Here is an 8,648-nt window from a genome sequence, read left to right as displayed (position 1 = left end):
TTGGGTCGCATGAAAAATCACGCTGGACAAAAAATGGGCTAATGGTTGGACTAAAAGAATAGGTATTCTAATGGGTAGAACTGAAGTAAGTGGCTAATGGGTTGGACTGGACCAAAATTATTGGGCTAAAACCTTAATTGGGCTGGTTACTACATGGGCCATGTTGGCTGCCACGTCAGATCCACGTAGACGCCACCTCAGGTCCATGCTGCTACCAGGTCATGTAAATCTGTGACGGCTTAGTCTGTCATGGAATCTTGGGCCCGGCGGGCCTAGGGACAGATCTATGACGGCCAAAAACCGTCAAGGAGGGTACTGTGCCAAATTATGACGCGATATACATGACGGAAGTCCGTCATGTCTGCGCATCCACGACGGTTTTTCATTGATCCATGACAGCTTGGGACTGTCATCGATTAACAGGTTTCTTGTAGTGGAAGAAGGTCGACTACATCAACCGCGTTACTAAACGCTTCCGCTTTCGGTCTACGAGGGTACGTGGACACACTCTCCCCTCTCGTTGCTATGCATCTCCTAGATAGATCTTGCGTGATCGTAGGAATTTTTTTGAAATTATTGCGTTCCCCAAAAGTGGCATCCGAGCCAGGTCTATGCGTAGATGTTATATGCACGAGTAGAATACAATGAGTTGTGGGCGATAATAGTCATACTGCTTACCAGCAACGTCTTACTTTGATTTGGCAATATTGTTGGATGAAGCGGCCCAGACCGACATTACATGACCGCATTCATTAGACTTGTTCTACCGATGTGCTTCACACACAGGTGGCTAGTGGGTGTTTGTTTCTCCAACTTTAGTTGACTCAAGTTTGAATACGCCCGGTCCTTATTGAAGGTTAAAACAGCACACTTGACGAAAAATCATTGTGGTTTTGATGCGTAGGTAAGAACGGTTCTTGCTAAACCCGTAGCAGCCACGTAAAACTTGAAACAACAAAGTAGAGGACGTCTAACTTGTTTTTGCATGGCTTGTTGTGATGTGATATGGTCAAGACATGATGTGATATAATTTTTTGTATGAGATGATCATGTTTTGTAACAGAGTTATCGACAACTTGCAGGAGCCATATGGTTGTCGCTTTATTGTATGCAATGCAATCGCCATGTAATTGTTTTACTTTATCACTAAGGGGTAGCGATAGTCGTAGAAGCAATAGTTGGCGAGACAACAACGATGCTACGATGGAGATCAAGGTGTCGCACCGGTGACGATGGAGATCATGACGATGCTTCGGTGATGGAGATCATGAGCACAACATGATGATGGCCATATCATGTCACATATTTTGATTGCATGTGATGTTTATCTTTTATGCATCTTATTTTTCTTAGTATGGCGGTAGCATTATAAGATGATCCCTTACTAAATTTCAAGGTATAAGTGTTCTCCTTGAGTATGCACCGTTGCTACAGTTCGTCGTGCCGAGACACCACGTGATGATCGGGTGTGATAAGCTCTACGTTCACATACAATGGGTGCAAGCCAGTTTTGCACACGCAGAATACTCGGGTTAAACTTGACGAGCCTAGCATATGCAGATATGACCTCGGAACACTGAGACCGAAAGGTCGAGCGTGAATCATATAGTAGATATGATCAACATAGTGATGTTCACCATTGAAAGCTACTCCATCTCATGTGATGATCGGACATGGTTTAGTTGATTTGGATCAACGTGATCATTTAGATGACTAGAGGGATGTCAATCTAAGTGGGAGTTCTTAAGTAATATGATTAATTGAATTTTAATTTATCATGAACTTAGTCCTAATAGTATTTTGCATGTCTATGTTGTTGTCGATCAATGGCTCGTGCTACTGTTACTTTGAATTTTAATGCGTTCCTAGAGAAAGCTAAGTTGAAAGATGATGGCAGCAACTACATGGACTAGATCCATAACTTGAGGATAATCCTCATTGCTGCACAAAATAATTACGTCCTGGAAGCACCGCTAGGTGCTAGGCCTGCTGCAGACACTACTGACGACGTTAAGAACGTCTGGCAGAGCAAAGCTGGTGACTACTCGATAGTTCAGTGTGCCATGCTTTACGGCTTAGAATTGGGACTTCAAATATGTTTTGAACGTCATGGAGCATATGAGATGTTCCAAGAGTTGAAGTTAATATTTCAAGCAAATGCCCGAGTTGAGAGATATGAAGTCTCCAACAAGTTCTATTGCTGCAAAATGGATGAGTATAGTTCTGTCAGTGAACACATACTCAGAATGTCTGGGTACAATAACCACTTGACTCAACTGGGAGTTAATCTTCCTGATGATAGTGTCATTGATAGGGTTCTTCAATCACTGCCACCAAGCTATAAAGGCTTCGTGATGAACTATAATATGCAAGGGATGAACAAGACAATTCCTGAGCTCTTCGCAATGCTAAAGGCTGCGGAGGTAGAAATCAAGAAGGAGCATCAAGTGTTGATGGTCAACAAGACCACTAGTTTCAAGAAAAAGGGCAAAGGGAAGAAGGGGAACTTCAAGAAGAACGGCAAGAAAGTTGCTGCTCAGGAGGAGAAACCCAAGTCTGGGCCTAAGCCTGAAACCGGATGCTTCTACTGCAAAGGGACTGGTCACTGGAAGCGGAACTTCCCCAAGTATTTGGCGGATAAGAAGGATGGCAAGGTGAAAGGTATATTTGATATACATGTTATTGATGTGTACCTTACTAATGCTCGTAGTAGCGCCTGGGTAATTGATACTGGTTCTGTTGCTCATATTTGCAACTCAAAACAGGGGCTAAGGATTAAACGAAGATTGGCTAAGGACGAGGTGACGATGCGCGTGAGAAATGGTTCCAAGGTCGATGTGATCGCCGTCGGCACGCTACCTCTACATCTACCTTCGGGATAAGTTTTAGACCTAAATAATTGTTATTTGGTGCCAGCGTTGAGCATGAACATTATATCTGGATCTTGTTTGATGCGAGACGGTTATTCATTTAAATCGGAGAATAATTGTTGTTCTATTTATATGTGTAATATCTTTTATGGTCATGCACCCTTGCTGTGTGGTCTATTTTTGTTGAATCTCGATCGTGATGATACACATGTTCATAATATTGAAACCAAAAGATGCAAAGTTGATAATGATAGTGCAACTTATTTGTGGCACTGCCGTTTAGGTCATATCGGTATAAAACACACGAAGAAACTCCATGCTGATGGGCTTTTGGAATTACTTGATTATGAATCACTTGGTGCTTGTGAACCGTGCCACATGGGCAAGATGACTAAAACTCCGTTCTCCGAAACAACGGAGCGAGCAACAGACTTGTTGGAAATAATACATACTGATGTATGTGGTCTGATGAGTGTTGAGGCTCGCGACGGGTATCGTTATTTTCTGACCTTCACAGGTGATTTGAGCAGATATTGGTGTATCTACTTGATGAAACATAAGTCTGAAACATTTGAAAAGTTCAAAGAATTTCAGAGTGAAGTGGAAAATCATCGTGACAAGAAAATAAAGTTTCTACGATCTGATCGTGGAGGTGAATATTTGAGTTACGAGTTTGGTCTTCATTTGAAACAATGCGGAATAGTTTCTCAATTCACGCCACCTGGAACACCACAACGTAATGGTGTGTCCGAACGTCGTAATCGCACTTTATTAGATATGGTGCGATCTATGATGTCTCTTACTGATTTACCGCTATCATTTTGGGGTTATGCTTTAGATACGGCTGCATTCACTTTAAATAGGGCACCATCAAAATCCGTTGGGACGACGCTTTATGAACTGTGGTTTGGCAAGAAACCAAAGTTGTCGTATCTTAAAGTTTGGGGTTGCGATGCTTATGTGAAAAAACATCAACCTGATAAGCTCAAACCCAAATCGGAGAAGTGCGTCTTCATAGGATACCCAAAGGAAACTGTTGGGTACAGCTTCTATCGCGGATCCGAAGGCAAAATATTCGTTGCTAAGAATGGATCCTTTCTAGAGAAGGAATTTCTCTCGAAAGAAGTGAATGGGAGGAAAGTAGAACTTGATGAGGTAATTGTACCTTCTCCCGAATTGGAAAGTAGTTTATCACAGAAATCAGTTCCAGTGATTCCTACACCAATTAGTGAGGAAGCTAATGATGATGATCATGAAACTTCAGATCAAGTTACTAATTAAAGAACCTCGTAGGTCTTCCAGAGTACGGTCCGCACCAGAGTGGTACGGTAATCCTGTTCTGGAAGTCATGTTACTAGACCATGGTGAACCTACGAACTATGAGGAAGCAATGATAAGCCCGGATTCTGCGAAATGGCTTGAGGCTATGAAATCTGAGATGGGATCCATGTATGAGAACAAAGTGTGGACTTTGGTGGATTTGCCCGATGATCGGGAAGCCATAGAAAATAAATGGATCTTCAAGAAGAAGACCGACGCTACGGTAATGTTGCTGTCTACAAAGCTCGACTTGTTGCAAAAGGTTTTTGAAAAGTTCAAGGAGTTGACTACAATGAGACTTTCTCACCCGTAGTGATTCTTAAGTCTGTCCGAATCATGTTAGCAATTGCCGCATTTTATGGTTATGAAATTTGGCAAATGGATGTCAAAGCTGCATTCCTGAATGGATTTTTGGAAGAAAAGATGTATATGATGCAACCAGAAGGTTTTGTCGATCCAAAGGATGCTAACAAAGTGTGCAAGCTCCAGCGATTCATTTATGGACTGGTACAAGCCTGTCGGAGTTGGAATAAACGTTTTGATAGTGTGATCAAAGCATATGGTTTTATACAGACTTATGGAGAAGCTTGTATTTACAAGAAAGTGAGTGGGAGATCTGTAGCATTTCTAATATTATATGCGGATGACATATTGTTGATTGGAAATGATATAGAATTTCTGGATAGCATAAAGGGATACTTGAATAAAAGTTTTTCTATGAAAGACCTCGGTGAAGCTGCTTACATATTGGGCATCAAGATCTATAGAGATAGATCAAGACGCTTAATTGGACTTTCACAAAGCACATACCTTGATAAACTTTTGAAGAAGTTCAAAATGGATCAGTCAAAGAAAGGATTCTTGCCTGTGTTACAAGGTGTGAAGTTGAGTCAGACTCAATGCCCGACCACTGCAGAAGATAGAGAGAGAAAATGAAAGTCCTTCCCTATGCTTCAGCCATGGGTTCTATCATGTATGCAATGCTGTGTACCAGATCTGATGTGTGCCTTGCTATAAGTATAGTAGGGAGGTACCAAAGTAATCCCGGAGTGGAGCACTGGACAGCGGTCAAGAACATCCTGAAATACGGACATGACGAGGAGTCTTGAAATGGTCGAGACATAAAGATTGATATATTGGACCATGTTATTCGGACACCGGAAGTGTTCCGGATAGTTTCGGATAAAAACGGAGTGCCGGAGGTGTTACCAGAACCCCCCGGGGGAACTAATGGGCCACCATGGGCCTTATTGGAGAGAGAGAAGGGCAGCCACGGCAGCCCCCCCCCTTAGCAGTCCGAATTGGACAAGGGAAGGGGGGCGGCGCCCCCTTTCCTACTCCCTCTCCCTCTCCTTCCTTCCCCCTCTCTTCCTTGTGGAGGAATCCTACTAGGACTAGTAGTCCTAGTAGGACTCCCTCTCCTTGGGCGCGCCCCTACGGCCGGCCGGCCTCCCCCTCCCTCCTTTATATACGGGGCAGGGGGCACCCTAGAACACACAAGTTTCTCTTAACCGTGTGCGGTGCCCCCCTCCACGGTTACACACCTCGATCATACCATCGTAGTGCTTAGGCGAAGCCCTGTGCCGATAACATCATCATCACCGTCGCCACGGCGTCATGCTGACGGAACTCTCCCACGACCTCAACTGGATCAAGAGTTCGTGGGACGTCATCGAGCTGAACGTGTGCTAAACGCGGAGGTGCCGTACGTTCGGTACTTGGATCGGTTGGATCGCAAAGAATTTCGACTACATCAACCGCATTACTAAACGCTTCCGCTTTCGGTCTACGAGGGTACATGGACACACTCTCCCCTCTCGTTGCTATGCATCTCCTAGATAGATCTTGCGTGATCGTAGGAAATTTTTTGAAATTATTGCGTTCCCCAACACCGTGCTACTACTATAAGTTAGCTGTAGTGTCGTACCCGCGCTACTACTAGCTATTTAACCCGCGCTACTAGTAGGCTTTTCCCTAGTAGTGTATATGTTACGCTGTGTTTGGATGTCTGTATTCAAGACCTATGTATTGTACTGGTTTCAATTCCATTTCAACTAGGAAACTGTAATGAACATAATCAAATTCAGTTGTTTGGATGTGAACTGAATTGGCTCACGGAATCCTACTGAGGTTTCAATACGGAATCATGTTTGGATGTCAAACTATGGAACTGCGTGGCAACATTAGTATATGCATCAAAACAGAAGTTGTATAAATATGTGACTACAATTGGATGATTATATAGCAACAAAAAATTATCAAATATTCTAGAATAGTGGAGGAAGAAGAGGAGCCGTGTTTGATACAGGAAGAAGGGGAGCCGTCTTGGTATCCGGCGGTAGCTAGCTGGGCAGAGGAGGACCAGGAAGAAGGGGATCCATGTATCAGCCCCCGTGGGAGAGGAGATGGGCTCCGGTAGTGGGTCACCGCAGTGTCGGGGACGAAGGGAAGGGCCGGCACCGGAGGGGACTGCAGCCGCAACCATCAGAGGTCAGATGGGATCTGGCCGCGGCGAGCATGGCGGGAGACAACGGGAAGGGGCGCCGGAGGAGGGGACGGATTGGTGGCAGAGGAAAAAGGGAACAGGAGGGCATCGATCTGCGGGGCGCCATCATCTTCGATCTTCGTGGGCGCCGCCATCTTCGATCTGCCTATGTACCGCCGTCCTCTATCTCAAGGTGGAGGGACGAAGGGACAGAAGAGAGGCCCGAACCATTTTCTTTTGCAGGCTTGAGCCAATTCGGCTGAAATCGTAGGTGCAGCCCTCCGAATTGTCGCAAGGAGTGGGCGCGCGCGAGCGAAAACTGCTGCGTATTTGTTACCGTTTCGGTCTGCTATTTCAGAGTACACCCAAACACCTGAATTGGAGCAGCCCAATACCAAATCCAATATAGAGAGCCCAATACAAACATCCAAACGCAGCATTAAAGAAATGTTAATAATTAATTTAAAAAAATAAAATTGTATATATAAAATGTTCCTGGTGTACAAAGAAATGTACAATGTGTATGAAAAAAACTAGACATCAAAAAATATAATTTTGCGAAAATGTTAATCATGTACCACATTTGGAAAAGGATGACACCAAAAGAAAACAAAAGCAAAAAAACCTAGTAAAAATAGAGGAAGAAAAAGGAAAACAAAGGAAGAAATGAAAAAAAAACAAAGAAAACGATGAAAAAACAAACAAAATCTGAAACTGAAAAAGCTCAGTGAAGAAACAAAAGAAAATGAAGCAAAACAAAAAGGAAAAAAGTTAATAAAAAAACATCAGCGACCTAAGCTATTGGGTCGGCTTAATATGCTTGTGCCTTCATCCAGATGTGTGTATACTCGCTGTAAGCGAGATATAGCTGGTTAGTGGTGACGGGAGCTCCTCGGTGGCACCTTAAGCGCCACTTAGAGGGACGGGCACTCACGCACCCTCCTCATGGGCCGGCCCATTAGAACATGGTTAGTAGTACACCCATCCGTTGGCTATATGAACGTTACCACGTCATCTATAACCAGACTTATTGCCAGCAAGTATAATAGCTGCATGTAAAAATATAATACTTTGTTGATACATGGCCCAACTCACTCTCCACAAAGTGTCTGGAAGTGCGTGCTACAGTGTGTTGTTAATAAGGCCCGCTTCTCGTCTCTCTCCTTCAACTCGTAAAAATATAATATTTATAGTCTTACAGCTCGCCTATATCATCATATTGTACTTCCTCTTAGAAGGTGCGATCGATAGCTTCCCCCCGGTCGCTCGATCGTATTTGACCAGTCGCAGTTGAATTTGAAAACAAAATCAAAAAAGAGAATAAAAAATGAAAACAGTAGTGACGTTTGAAATCCACATATTAAAAAAAGATCACAAACTACAAAAAAAAGTTCACAAATTTGAAAACAAATCATCGAATTTTAAAAACAACTTCACAAAAATTGAAAAGAAAGTTCATCCATATTTTCAAAAAATCATTAATTTTGAAAATCAATAGAATTTGATAATAGTTCTTCGAATTTGAAAAACAATTCAACAATTTTGGAAAAAAAAATCATCAAATTTGTAACGAAAACATCAATATTAAACAAAGGTTTATCTAATTTAAATAAGAGTATATTATTTTTTAGAAAAATCATCGATATGAAAAAATTCCACGCATTTAAAAAATAAAAAAATAAACATAAAAATAACTAAATGTAGAGAACCAAAGTGAAAACACAGAAAAAAATACAGAAATGACAATTTGCCTGCCCGTTACTAGACCTAGTGTACATGGGGTGTGTGCGCCATGTAACATTAGGCCTATAATGAGTGCCATGGGGCGCTGTTTAAGATTTGTCATGGTGATCGGGACCTCTAACAGGGGCCTTCTACGCTGGTTTGCGTTTCGAGCGCCCACGCTCTCTCAATGGTGGTGCCGGTGAATGAAGAAGTGGGTGGACATCAAAGAAGGATGGAATTTGGTGGAG

The sequence above is a fragment of the Aegilops tauschii genome, chromosome 7 (assembly GCF_002575655.3).
Source record: "Aegilops tauschii subsp. strangulata cultivar AL8/78 chromosome 7, Aet v6.0, whole genome shotgun sequence".
NCBI lineage: Eukaryota > Viridiplantae > Streptophyta > Magnoliopsida > Poales > Poaceae > Aegilops > Aegilops tauschii.
The sequence above is the reverse complement of the archived record's forward strand: the minus strand, read 5'-3'. Positions refer to the sequence as shown.